The sequence below is a fragment of the Macrobrachium rosenbergii genome, chromosome 24 (genome assembly GCF_040412425.1).
Source record: "Macrobrachium rosenbergii isolate ZJJX-2024 chromosome 24, ASM4041242v1, whole genome shotgun sequence".
Taxonomy (NCBI): domain Eukaryota; kingdom Metazoa; phylum Arthropoda; class Malacostraca; order Decapoda; family Palaemonidae; genus Macrobrachium; species Macrobrachium rosenbergii.
The window spans coordinates 13,889,742-13,904,285 of record NC_089764.1 but is presented as its reverse complement, the minus strand read 5'-3'; the positions used below and the strand labels follow the sequence as shown (position 1 = coordinate 13,904,285).

The following is a 14,544-nucleotide window of genomic DNA, read 5'->3' as shown; positions in this document are numbered from 1 at the left end:
CTAAAGGGTTTTGTGATATTGTTTTCTTCAATTATCCATAATATTGGGTTCTTTCCAATTTTAAAGGAATACATTCATGCGGATCTACCCCAATGGGTATTACTCCGCTAATGGTGGCATCACAGGCGCTGAGCATTTGTCGTAATGTTTACCATATGTTTTTCCTAAGGGAATACAAAAGTATTTTTTGCCAAACATTTTAAAATCTTGAAGATACTAATTTCACATTTTTTGGTAAGATAATTCCAATAATTATTGATTTGATATTTATGTAGCAGCTAACTTACATCAGCTGATAGTGTTATTTAATTTAATAAATTGGGGTCGTCTTATACGGTGAACATACCTCTAAACCTACATTTTCACGTGAAAATTGGGGGTCCTCTTATACGGTGAGTCGCCTTATATACCGGCAATTTGGTATATACAGTATTGTTATATAAAATGTTATCTGTAAATGTACTGATAATAGTAATTTGTGATAATTGTAATTCCTAATTTTTTTGTAATGTAAAGTTTCTTAGTAAGACTTCTGGTAACAAGAGTGCGCTTTGATTTTTCATTGTAAGTCTCGTCTCCACTTTGCGCTAGATACCCTTTTGTTTAGTTAACTTCATAAGTAGGAACCTTGTGTGGTCAGATTCCCTGGCTTATGTTTATATGGGCAGTTACTTCTGGAAGTGAGGTATACATTGTAAGCACTTTTATTACTCAGGTTCACACATTCTATAGGTTGGTTGTCATAAGATAATTATTAGTGTGTGTTAAGATGTTATTCCTGGGATGTTGTATTATATGTGAATGATTACTCACATAATTGTTATTTTCATCATTTTAAATGCATGGTGATGGTTTTTCCAGTTTGCTTTATCGACACTAATTAAGGTTTATCAACAAACAGAGTGTTTTTAGCAAGGTACAAAGAGGTAAAATACGAGCGAGTTGAAAGGTTCAGTACTAAGAAAGGCCTTTGAAACAATCTATGTCATAACAGTTTATTATATATATATATATATATATATATATATATATATATATATATATATATATATATATATATATATGTATATATATATATATATATATATGTGTGTGTGTGTGTGTGTGTGTGTGTGTATACACACACACACATATATATATATATATATATATATATATATATATATATATATATATATTTGTATGTGTGTACAGAAACTATATATATATATATATATATATATATATATATATATATATATATATATATATATATATATATATATATATATATATATATATATATGCATAAAATCACAATAACAACTGGATAAATATATAAATGTATATCTCATGGCATAATATACCACTGGTCAATTAGTGAAAACGTCGAATAATCGAAGTTAGGAACGACAAAAGCAACTTCAGACTCATAAGAGAACAAAAACCTCTTGACAATGAGGCAAGAGCACCAAAAGAAAAATTTTGCAGCCAGATGCAATTAGCTTTCCCCGCTTCGCTCCCGACCTGTTGAAATCACTTAGTTACACAGGTTTGGCAGAAAACGAGAACCGGGATAAGTGCCGCTACTTGGATAGTCAAGAGAGATGATTTAAATTTTGGGACAGACAGAAAACGATGCGTCAGTTTAATTTTTTCCCTTGAGTTAATTGTTATTAGTATCAGTTGATGATATAGCTGCTCTAGTATCTTAATGTGAATACTATTATCATAATTTTTCTTGCTATCGATTCGAATCCCACCTGGAAGAGTATCTCTTTACGCAGTCTAAACGGACTCAGTTATTGGTGAAATAAGCATACCAAATAAAGAAAGGAAATCGAGAGACCATGGGGTTTTATATATTAAAATAAAATATAAATATATATATATATATATATATATATATATATATATATATATATATATATATATATATGCAAATGCAAGAATGAGGATAAGTATTATCCTTAGAAGTCTGATAAGTATTATCCTTAGAAGTCTGAAGCAACAGCTGTTTTTAAGATTATTTTTGCCATGGCTATTAATAATAGTTATAGCTTATTACTATTAGCGATTTATTAGCTTTCTTTTTATCTCATTGAATTTTGTACTGTCTTTGTTTTGTCTTTATACTGTTAATGTTTTGGCCTTGGGCTGAAATCAAGTAAAATTGTATTTATATGAATATCATAAATTTTAATAAAAATCAATATTAATAAAAATTACTATCGTTCTTTCAGTTTAAATGTAATTAGGAAAGGAAATCTCGTTTCATCCTTTAAAGATTTCTCGTTCCAGTCAATTCTTAAAAGTAGAATCAAATGTTTGATCTTGTCATTTGCTTAATAAGATTAATGCATCTGCCAAAAAGGTATCACTCCCCTAAATCATGGAGCAAATGAAAATGGAAGGAGGAACAATCAAATTTGGAAGCGAAGAACAGCATAATCACAAGAAAGATAAAACTTCCCAATTAAGTGCCGAGATTGGCTTGAGAAAGAGTTGGCAACCTCAAGCTAATTACCGGGGATGTAGCTCAAATGGTAGAGCGCTCGCTTAGCATGTGAGAGGTACGGGGATCGATACCCCGCATCTCCAGAACGGCTTTTTAGGTGCAGTGCTTTGCAGTGGCCATGATGAAATATATTCAAGTGTACAAATAAGTACTGCCTTAATAACCTCTATCAATAACTAACAACTCATCTCCGGAGCATAAATAAAAGGACTGTGGTTATTATATTCACGTTCTGCTATTTAGTCTACACTCTCAGAGGAAGAGTCAGTCTTGACTATGGACCCAAATGTCAATGGCCAATTCTTCAAGATGTATGTGTGATTTAATAGTTAATTTATGCAATTCCATCTCTCTCTTACATCATTAATAAATCTTCTATCTCATAAAATCACTGTAAATTAGACTTATTGACCGATTTGCTTAATATGGCATCAAAATCACTATAGGCATGTAATCTGACAAAATTAGCTACAGAAAGATTGGTCTATCTTATAACATTTATAGTGAAGAAATGTGCAGAAAAACAATGTAACATGATATAAATAAATTTCCATATTTGTAACTTTGTTCAGGATTTTAGCATTCTTAGTATCATGCAAAATTAAGCAACATTTACAGTGAAGACAGACCACCACTTGGAAATAACTAAGAAAAATCTAACTACATACAGGTAGTGTCAATTATTGCCAGTAACCCTCCCTGACTGTTTGCCAGCCTTTCTTTCTCTCTCTCTCTCTCTCTCTCTCTCTCTCACGTTTGAACTTACTTCCTTTTACAAATTACTGACTCGCATAGTTAATCATGAGTGTTGGACTAAATGTTCAGAAGTCTAGAATGCTAGATTAAATAATACTCTTTAAGCCATGATAGTGTTATAATTATGCATATTTCAGGACATGTTTGCATCATTCTCTAATCTTGTAAAAATATTAAAATGCGAAATTTGAGAACTAGGCCAGTTTCATAAAGAACCAACAGAAAAAGTTCCTACTTAGGTACCCAGTGAACCAGAGTAAGAAGTATTTGGCAACTGAATGTAATAAACTTTGCCGTCGACATGTTCCCACAGTCGATTAAGTTCCCACAGGGGATGTAGCTCAAATGGTAGAGCGCTCGCTTAGCATGTGAGAGGTACGGGGATCGATACCCCGCATCTCCAGGACGACTTTTCCTTCTAGTTCTTAGTTTTGAGCCATGACAAATATAATCAGATTCATATAATGATCAAATATAGTAGTTTAGTAATTAAATTACTAAATTGAGTTAAATTGTCTTCATTAACAATATTTGACTATGGTCACAGCTTTGAAAAAAATGTACCTTTCTTAAGCACAGCTCTACTACCTAAGCTACAAATCACTTTAGGGAGTAGCATTAACCTACAAGATTATATCTCTATCATTTTTCTCATACACCATCACTTTCTCCCTTTCATAAAATCACATCCTCTTACATTTACCTTTGTGTTATCCTTTAAACGCCAATTAACCACAGAATATTAAACAGTGAAGAAGGTTGGTTTGACTGATTTGCTTATTTGATATGGCATTAAAACGACCATGTTCTTTGACAACGAAGTTCACAGATTCTCCCTACCTAGCCATAAAGAAGCTAACCTTTTTATGTTAAAAACTGTGATAAAGATGTGTACAAAAAAATAACATAAGAAAAAAATGACATCCTTTTTTATTATGCAGTATTTAAAAAATATTTCAACAATTCAAAATAATACAACTTAACAATAATAAAAATTGTAGAATCAAAGAAAGATATGATTTAACACAAATGTAATATGTCAATTCTTTCCATTATGCTCTCCCCCCACCATCCCCCTCTCAATCCTGAATACCTTTATAAAATGCTTTCATTTATAACCCTCCTTGTATGTTAGTTTTCATGCACAGAATGTCTACAACCTTCGGGCTAATGATAATCTTTAACTTATGACTGCTGCAATTATGCCCATTTCAGGGCATAGTTACATCATGTTCTAAACATGTAAAATCATAACAAATGTCGAAATTTGGGGATTAAGGAATTTCACAAACAACAAAATTGAGCGTATCTGCATATGTGGCAAGTGCATCAGAGACGGAAATGTGTGGCAAATGAATGCAATAAAAATTGCCGTCGACGTGTTCCCACTTTCATTGATGTTCCCACTGGGGATGTAGCTCAAACGGTAGAGCGCTCGCTTAGCATGTGAGAGGTATGGGGAACGATACCCCGCATCTCCATATTGACTTTAATCAAGGAGAATCCATAGGTGTGCAATTTCGGTTTGACTATGGAAGATGAAGTTTATGGATGATAAAATCTCTGATTGACTTTAAAGCTAGAAATCAAAAACAGAAGTTCTAAATTTCCCAATATCAGTTATTGCCACACTGATCTCCTTATCCATAGTCCCTGAAATACATAAATGTACTGTGTCTAGATTTATATACAACTACATCTAAATTTCAGTACTATGGAATATCTATAATTTACAATACTAGCCCAAAAAATCAATAAGAGTCATTGGAGGAAAATGAAATAAGTAAATATAAGAAATAGCAACTTCTTGAACCACTACTATAAAATGAGTTTTTTCCATTCTTCCCTTGTGATCTTTCTACCTTAACTCCTTTCAGGTCTATGTCTTCAACTGTTCACTTTCTCTAGGATTTCTTGGGTCTTCTACAGGTCTTCTGCAGATCTTTCATACATGGATATTAAGTGGATTGGATTATAAAATTAGATGCAAACAATGTCTAAAACATAACAAATAGCCAAAAACTGTGGAGATAGTTTTTTCACATTTAAATAATCATTATGATTAGAGACAAGAGAGTACTGATCATACAAATATTATGGTACCTGTATTATTTCTGCTGCTGCCGTTGTGTTTCTTTAAAAAAAAAAAACAAGGAAAAAATGTTTAGACAGGGTGCTTTTTTAGATACCCAAACAGTCTTAAAGAAAGTATGCCTTGGGTGACTTATGATCTTGTTTGGGTATATATTAGTAATCCAAGGGAATGAGAATTCAGCAGCATTCGCTTGAGGTTTGTTAGACTGTAACAGAATAATGCTGATTCTTAATGTGCTGATTAAAGTGTCTGGTACCCTTGAATGGGTATAAAAATGCATCTTAATTTTCAATATTTCCATACATAAAAAAAAATAATACTGGAAATAAGCAGCACTGAAAGCAAAAATCCTGGTTATGAGCCAATAGTATTCAGGGAAATATTTGGCAAAGTAGTGCAACAACAGGCAGTGTTGCCAATCTTGTTTCCACTATCTGAAGTGTTCCCACAGGGGATGTAGCTCAAATGGTAGAGCGCTCGCTTAGCATGTGAGAGGTACGGGGATCGATACCCCGCATCTCCAGGACGACTTTTCCTTCTAGTTCTTAGTTTTTGGGCTATGACGAACATAATCAGGTTCATAATATAATGATCAAATGTAGCAGATTAGTAATTAAATTATTAAACTGAGTTAAATTGTCTGTATTAATAATTTTTGACTCATGATCAAAGCTTTAAAAAAAAATGTACTTTTCCTAAGCACTACTCTACTATTTAAGCTACAAATCACATTAGGGAGCCATCTGTCAATTTCCAAATATCTCCTGCATGGAAGTACTATCAATCTATAAGATCCTATCTCTATCCTCATTCTCATATGCCACCACTTTCTCCCTTTCATAAAATCAAAGCCCTTACATTTACCTATGTATTGTCCTTTAAATGCCGGAAAGCTATAATTCTATTAAGTATATCATATAATCCATTAAAACTGTGATAAAGAAGTGTACAGAAAAAAATAACATGAGATAAAAATTTATATCCTTTTTTTATTATGCAGTATTTCAAATATCTTTTAACAATTCAAAATAATGCAACCTAACCATAGCAAAAATTGCAAAACCAAAGAAAGATATGATTTTACATAAATGTAGTCTGTCAATTTTTTCCATTATGCTCTCCCACCATCTTCCACCTTTCTATCCTTACTACCTTTATAAAATACTTACATTCATAATCCTCATTGTATGTTAGTTTTCATGTACAGAATGTCTACAACCTTCGAGCTAATGATAATCTTTGATTTATGACTACTGCAATTATGCCCATTTCAGGACATATTTATATCATGTTCTCACGTGTAAAAACATAAAACATGTGGAAACTTGGGGCTTAAGGCAAATTTCACAAACAACGAAAATAAACATGTCTTCATATGTGGCAAGTGCATCAGAGACGGAAATGTTTCGCAAATGAATGCAATAAAAATTGCCGTCGGAGTGTTCCCACTTTCGATGGTGTTCCCACTGGGGGTGTAGCTCAAATGGTAGAGCGCTCGCTTAGCATGTGAGAGGTACGGGGATCGATACCCCGCATCTCCAAATTGACTTTAATCTAGGAGAATTAATAGGTATGCAATTTCGGTTTGATTATGGAAGATGAAGTTTATGGATGATAAAATCTCTGATTGACTTTGAAGCTAGAAGTCAAACAACAGAAATTCTACATTTTAACTATCAGTTATTTCCAGACTGATCTCCTTATCCATGGTCCCTGAAATGCATAAATGTACTACGTCTAGTTTTATATACAACTACGTCTACATTTTTGTATTATGGAATATGTATAATTTACGATGCTAACAGAAAAAATCAAGGAAAGTCATTGGAGGAAGATGAAATAAGTAAATATAAGAAATAGCAACTTCTAGAACCAATGCCATAAAATGAGTTTTTTCCACTCTTGTCTTGTGAGCTTTCTACCTTAACTCCTTTCAGGTCTATGTCTTCAACTATTCACTTTCTCTAGGATTTCCTGGGTCTTCTACAGGTCTTCTGCAGATCTTTCATACATCGATGTCAAGTTGACTGAACTATAAAATTAGATGCAAGCAGTCTAAAACGTAACAAAATAGCCAAAAACTGTGGATATAGTTTTTTCACATTTAAAGAATCATTATGATCAGAGACAAGACAGTACTGATAATACAAATATTATGGTACCTCTATTATTTCTGCTGCTGTCGTTGTTGTGGTTTTTTTAAAGACTTCATACGATGCCTTTGTGTTATTCAAGAAAAAAATATTAAGATAAGGTGCTTTTCAGATACCCAAATAGTCTTAAAGAAAATATGCCCTGGGTGATTTCTGATCTTGTCTGGGTATAAATTAGTAATCCAAGGGAATGAGAATTCGGCAGCATTCACTTGAGGTTTGTCAGACTGTAACAGAATAATGCTGACTCATAATGTGCTGACTAAAGTGTCTGGTACCCTTGAATGGGTATAAAAACGCATCTTAATTTTCAATATTTCCATATATTTAGAAAAAATAATACTGGAAGTAAGCAGCATGGCAAGTTAAAGAATTATGAAATTAATTTTATGGCGAGAAAGCAAAATCCTGGTTATGAGCCAATAGCATTAAGGGAAATATTTGGCAAAGTAGTGAAACAGACAGTGTTGCCAATCTTGTTTCCACTATCTGAAGTGTTCCCACCGGGATGTAGCTCAAGTGGTAGAGCGCAATTAGCATGTGAGAGGTATGGGATCGATACCCCGCATCTCCAGGACGACTTTTCCTTCTAGTTCTTAGTTTTGGGCCATGATGAATATAATCAGATTCATAATATAATGATCAAATGTAGCAGATTAGTAATTAAATGATTAAACTGAGTTAAATTGTCTGTATTAATGATTTTTTACCCATGATCACAGCTTAAAAAAAAAATGTAATTTTCCTAAGCACTACTCTACAATTTAAGCTACAAATCACATTAAGAAGCCATCTCTCAATTTCCAGATATCTCCTGCATGGAAGTACAATTAATCTATAAGATCCTATCTCTATCCTCTTTCTCATATGCCACTACTTTCTCCCTTTCATAAAATCAATTCCCTTACATTTACCTATGTGTTGTCCTTTAAATGCCGGAAATACTACAATTCTTTCAAGTATATATATAATCCATTAAAACTGTGATAAAGAAGTGTACAGAAAAAAATAACATGAGATAAAAAGTTATATCTTTTTTATTATGCAGTATTTCAAATATCTTTTAACAATTCAAAATAGTGCAACCTAACCATAACAAAATTGCAAAATCAAAGAAAGACATGATTTAACATAAATGCAGTGTGTCAATTCTTTCCATTATGCTCTCCCCCCACATTCCACCTTTCTATCCTTACTACGTTTATAAAATGCTTACATTCATAATCCTCCTTGTATGTTAGTTTTCATGTACAGAATGTCTATAACCTTAGAGCTAATGATAATCTTTGATTTATGACTGCTGTAATTATGCCCATTTCAGGACATATTTATATCATGCTCTAACGTGTAAAAACATAAAAAATGTGGAAACTTGGGGATTAAGGCAAATTTCACAAACAACGAAAATAAACATGTCTGCATATGTGGCAAGTGCATCAGAGACGGAAATGTTTCGCAAATGAATGCAATAAAAATTGCCGTCGGAGTGTTCCCACTTTCGATAGTGTTCCCACTGGGGATGTAGCTCAAATGGTAGAGCGCTCGCTTAGCATGTGAGAGGTACGGGGATCGATACCCCGCATCTCCATATTGAGTTTAATCAAGGGGAATTCATAGGTGTGCAATTTCGGTTTGATTATGAAAGCTGAAGTTTATGGACGATAAAATCTCTGATCGATTTTGAAACTAGAAGTCAAACAACAGAAATTCTACATTTTAACTATCAGTTATTTCAGACTGATCTCCTTATCCGTGGTCCCTGAAATGCATTAATGTACTGTCTAGTTTTATATGATATACAACTACGTCTAAATTTTTGTATTATGGAATATGTATAATTTACGATGCTAACAGAAAAAATCAAGGAAAGTCATTGGAGGAAGATGAAATAAGTAAATATAAGAAATAGCAACTTCCTGAACCAATGCCATAAAATGAGTTTTTCCACTCTTGTCTTGTGAGCTTTCCACCTTAACTCCTTTCAGGTCTATGTATTCAACTATTCACTTTCTCTAGGATTTCCTGGGTCTTCTACAGGTCTTCTGCAGATCTTTCATACATCGATGTCAAGTTGATTGAACTATAAAATTAGATGCAAGCAATGTCTAAAACGTAACAAATAGCCAAAAACTGTGGATATAGTTTTATTCACATTTAAAGAATCATTATGATCAGAGACAAGAGAGTACTGATCATACATATATAATGGTACCTCTATTATTTCTGCTGCTGTCGTTGTTGTGGTTTTTTTTTAAAGACTTCATACGATGCCTTTGTATTATTCAAGAAAAAAATATTAAGATAAGGTGCTTTTCAGATACCCAAACAGTCTTAAAGAAAATATGCCTTGGGTGATTTCTGATCTTGTCTGGGTATATATTAGTAATCCAAAGGAATGAGAATTGGCAGCATTCACTTGAGGTTTGTCAGACTGTAACAGAATAATGCTGACTCATAATGTGCTGACTAAAGTGTCTGGTACCCTTGAATGGGTATAAAAACGCATCTTAATTTTCAATATTTCCATATATTTAGAAAAAATAATACTGGAAGTAAGCAGCATGGAAAGTTAAAGAATTATGAAATTAATTTTATAGCGAGAAAGCAAAATCCTGGTTATGAGCCAATAGCATTAAGGGAAATATTTGGTAAAGTAGTGAAACAGACAGTGTTGCCAATCTTGTTTCCACTATCTGAAGTGTTCCCACAGGGATGTAGCTCAAATGGTAGAGCGCTAAGCTTAGCATGTGAGAGGTACGGGGATCGATACCCCGCATCTCCAGGACGACTTTTCCTTCTAGTTCTTAGTTTTGGGCCATGATGAATATAATCAGATTCATAATATAATGATCAAATGTAGCAGATTAGTAATTAAATTATTAAACTGAGTTAAATTGTCTGTATTAATAATTTTTGACTCATGATCACAGCTTTAAAAAAAATGTAATTTTCCTAAGCACTACTCTACAATTTAAGCTACAAATCACATTAGGAAGCCATCTGTCAATTTCCAAATATCTCCTGCATGGAAGTAACATCAATCTATAAGGTCCTATCTCTATCCTCTTTCTCATATGCCACCACTTTCTCCCTTTCATAAAATCAAAGCCCTTACATTTACCTATGTATTGTCCTTTAAATGCCGGAAAGCTATAATTCTATTAAGTATATCATATAAGCCATTAAAACTGTGATAAAGAAGCGTACAGAGAAAAATAACATGAGATAAAAATTTATATCCTTTTTTTATTATGCAGTACTTCAAATATCTTTTAACAATTCAAAATAATGCAACCTAACCATAACAAAAATTGCAAAACCAAAGAAAGATATGATTTTACATAAATGTAGTGTGTCAATTCTTTCCATTATGCTCTCCCCCCACATTCCACCTTTCTATCCTTACTACCCTTATAAAATGCTTACGTTCATAATCCTCCTTGTATGTTAGTTTTCATGTACAGAATGTCTATAACCTTAGAGCTAATGATAATCTTTGATTTATGACGGCTGTAATTATGACCATTTCAGGACATATTTATATCATGCTCTAACGTGTAAAAACATAAAAAATGTGGAAACTTGGGGATTAAGGCAAATTTCACAAACAACGAAAATAAACATGTCTGCATATGTGGCAAGTGCATCAGACAGAAATGTTTGGCAAATGAATGCAATAAAAATTGCCGTCGGAGTGTTCCCACTTTTGATGGTGTTCCCACTGGGGATGTAGCTCAAATGGTAGAGCGCTCGCTTAGCATGTGAGAGGTACGGGGATCGATACCCCGCATCTCCATATTGAGTTTAATCTAGGAGAATTCATAGGTATGCAATTTCGGTTTGATTATGGGAGATGAAGTTTATGGATGAAAAAATCTCTGATTCACTTTGAAGCTAGAAGTCAAACAACAGAAATTCTAAATTTTAACTATCAGCTATTTCCAAACTGATCTCCTTATCCATGGTCCCTGAAATGCATAAATGTACTACGTCTAGTTTTATATACAACTACGTCTACATTTTTGTACTATGGAATATGTTTACGATGCTAGCAGAAAAAATCAAGGAAAGTCATTGGAGGTAGATGAAATAGGTAAATATAAGAAATAGCAATTTCTTGAACCAATGCCATAAAATGAGTTTTTTCCACTCTTGTCTTGTGAGCTTTCTACCTTAACTCCTTTCAGGTCTATGTCTTCAACTATTAACTTTCTCTAGGATTTCTTGGGTCTTCTACAGGTCTTCTGTAGATCTTTCATACATCGATGTCAATTTGATTGAACTATAAAATTAGATGCAAGCAATGTCTAAAACGTAACAACAGCCAAAAACTGTGGATATAGTTTTTCACATTTAAAGAATCATTATGATCAGAGACAAGAGAGTACTGATCATACAGATATAATGGTACCTCTATTATTTCTGCTGCTGTCGTTGTTGTGGTTTTTTTAAAGACTTCATACGATGCCTTTTTGTATTATTCAAGAAAAAATATTAAGATAAGGTGCTTTTCAGATACCCAAACAGTCTTAAAGAAAGTACGTCTTGGGTGATTTCTGATCTTGTCTGGGTATATATTAGTAATCCAAGGGATTGAGGTTTGTCAGACTGTAAAAGAATAATGCTGACTCATAATGTGCTGATTAAAGTACCTTTGAATGGGTTTAAAAATGCATCTTAATTTTCAATATTTCCATATTTAAAAAAAATAATGCTGGAAATAAGCAGCACTGAAAGTTAAAGAATTATGAAATTAATTTTATAGTGAGAAAGCAAAAATCCTGGTTATGAGCCAATGGCATTAAGGGAAATATTTGGCAAAGTAGTAAAACAGACAGTGTTGCCAATCTTGTTCCCACTATCTGAAGTGTTCCCACAGGGGATGTAGCTCAAGTGGTAGAGCGCTCGCTTAGCATGTGAGAGGTACGGGGATCGATACCCCGCATCTCCAGGACGACTTTTCCTTCTAGTTCTTAGTTTTGGGCCATGACAAATGTAATCAGGTTCATAATAAAATGATCAAATGTAGCAGTTTAGTAATTAAATTATTAAACTGAGTTCAATTGTCTGTATTGATAACTTTTGACTCATGATCACAGCTTTAAAAAAATTTACTTTTCCTAAGCACTACTCTATTATTTGAGCTACAAATCACATTAGGGAGCCATCTGTCAATTTCCAAATATCTTCTACATGGAAAGGGCATTAATCTATAAGACCCTATCTCTATCCTCTTTCTCATATGCTACCACTTTCTCCCTTTCATAAAATCACAGCCCTTACATTTACCTATGTGTCGTCCTTTAAATGCCGGAAAGGCTATTATCCTATCAAGTATATATATAAAATCCATTAAAACTGTAATGAAGAAGTGTACATAAAAAAATAACATGAGATAAAAAGTGATATCCTTTCTTTATTATGCAGTACTTCAAATATCTTTTAACAATTCAAGATAATGCAACCTAACCATAACAAAAACTGCAAAACCAAAGAAATATATGATTTAACATAAATGTAGTGTGTCAATTCTTTCCATTATGCTCTCCCCCCACCTTTCACCTTTCAATCCTTACTACCTTTATAAAATGCTTGCATTCATAATCCTCCTTGTATGTTAGTTTTCTTGTAAAGAATGTCCACAACCTTAGAGCTAATAATAATCTTTGATTTATGACTGCTGCAGTTATGCCCATTTCAGGACATATATTTATATCATGCTCTAACATGTAAAAACATAAAAATGTGGAAACTTTGGGATTAAGGCAAATTTCACAAACAACAAAAAGTAAACATGTTTGCATATGTGGCAAGTGAATCAGATATGGAAATGTTTGGCAACTGAATGCAATAAAAATTGCCATCAACGTGTTCCCACTTTCGATGGTGTTCCCACTGGGGATGTAGCTCAAATGGTAGAGCGCCGCTTAGCATGTGAAAGGTATGGGGTCGATACACCGCATCTCCAAGATGACTTCTGTTCATGCTAGCAATCACTGTGACACGCGTAGTGCCCAGTATCACATGACTGTGGTGGTTGCCAGATCTTTCATTCGCCTCTACTCTCTTTAGAAAGTTAGTTTTCTATCTTTAAAGATGCAAGGATTATAATAATAAAACGTCCATTACTGTTTTCCCTGAAAAAAATCCATTTCTTTGAATAACATGTTAAAATAATTCTCCTAAATATTGTCAACAGGAATCTTATTATCTTAACAAGCTTTTCAAATTTATTTACTGTGTGTGTAAAATATATTATAAGATTATATGCAAAAATTTTGAAAACTCGAAAAACCCAGACCTTCAGAATAGTTTTTCTCACTTTAAACTGGAGATACAGATTAGAAACAAGCAAGCATTAATCATAAACATATCACTGTATTTTGATTATAAACATTAGCTAACATCTGTATTCTTCTTATGTCAGAGATTCTATTTATGCTTAAATATTATTCATTAAAGACCAAGTTTTAAATCAGTGCTGTTTCTAAATACACAAAATGATCTTAGAGAAAGCATACTATTAGTGCTTTATTGCACTGGCATGGTATCAGAATTTCAAGGGAATGTCAGTTTAGCACACAACCTTCTACATGGTACGCAACCCGAGCATCCACTGGAAATTTCAACTGAAAGGTGTGCTTGTAATGATAATGTATAGCATAAAAATTGCTTGAGTGCTGTGTCATTATCGAAATTTAAAATAATTTAGGCCATGATTGCATTTTTTATAAAACATGGCACGTAAATATAACAAATAAGTCTTACCCAACAGAACAAGATATATTAATTTGGTTTATGAAATTGCCTGATACCTTTGAATGTGTATACAGTAATTTTAATTTGTCTAGTTCCTTAAATTCGTGTATAAATCACAAAAAATAAATTAATAGGAAGGTGCAGCATTCGAATTTAAAGAAAATATGGCAATAATTTTATTAAAGTAAAATAGAAAATATCCTGGTTATGAACCAACAGCATCTAGAGAAATTATAATACTTGGCAACCAAGTGTAAGAGACAGTGTTGCCAATCCTGGTCACA

The 14,544-nt window shown here is 33.1% G+C and overlaps 1 protein-coding gene and 3 non-coding genes across 4 annotated transcripts in view; all 4 read left to right on the top strand.

Moving 5' to 3' along the window:
- LOC136851878 (probable phospholipid-transporting ATPase IIB) overlaps positions 1-14,544 on the top strand; it is a 351,307-nt gene that overhangs the window by 288,264 nt on the left and 48,499 nt on the right. The gene's annotated exons all lie outside the window — the stretch shown is intronic.
- Positions 2,508-2,580, top strand: TRNAA-AGC (transfer RNA alanine (anticodon AGC)). The gene has a single exon. It is a non-coding gene; the product is annotated as a tRNA-Ala (tRNA).
- Positions 3,584-3,656, top strand: TRNAA-AGC (transfer RNA alanine (anticodon AGC)). Its single transcript has one exon. It is a non-coding gene; the product is annotated as a tRNA-Ala (tRNA).
- Positions 12,380-12,452, top strand: TRNAA-AGC (transfer RNA alanine (anticodon AGC)). Its single transcript has one exon. It is a non-coding gene; the product is annotated as a tRNA-Ala (tRNA).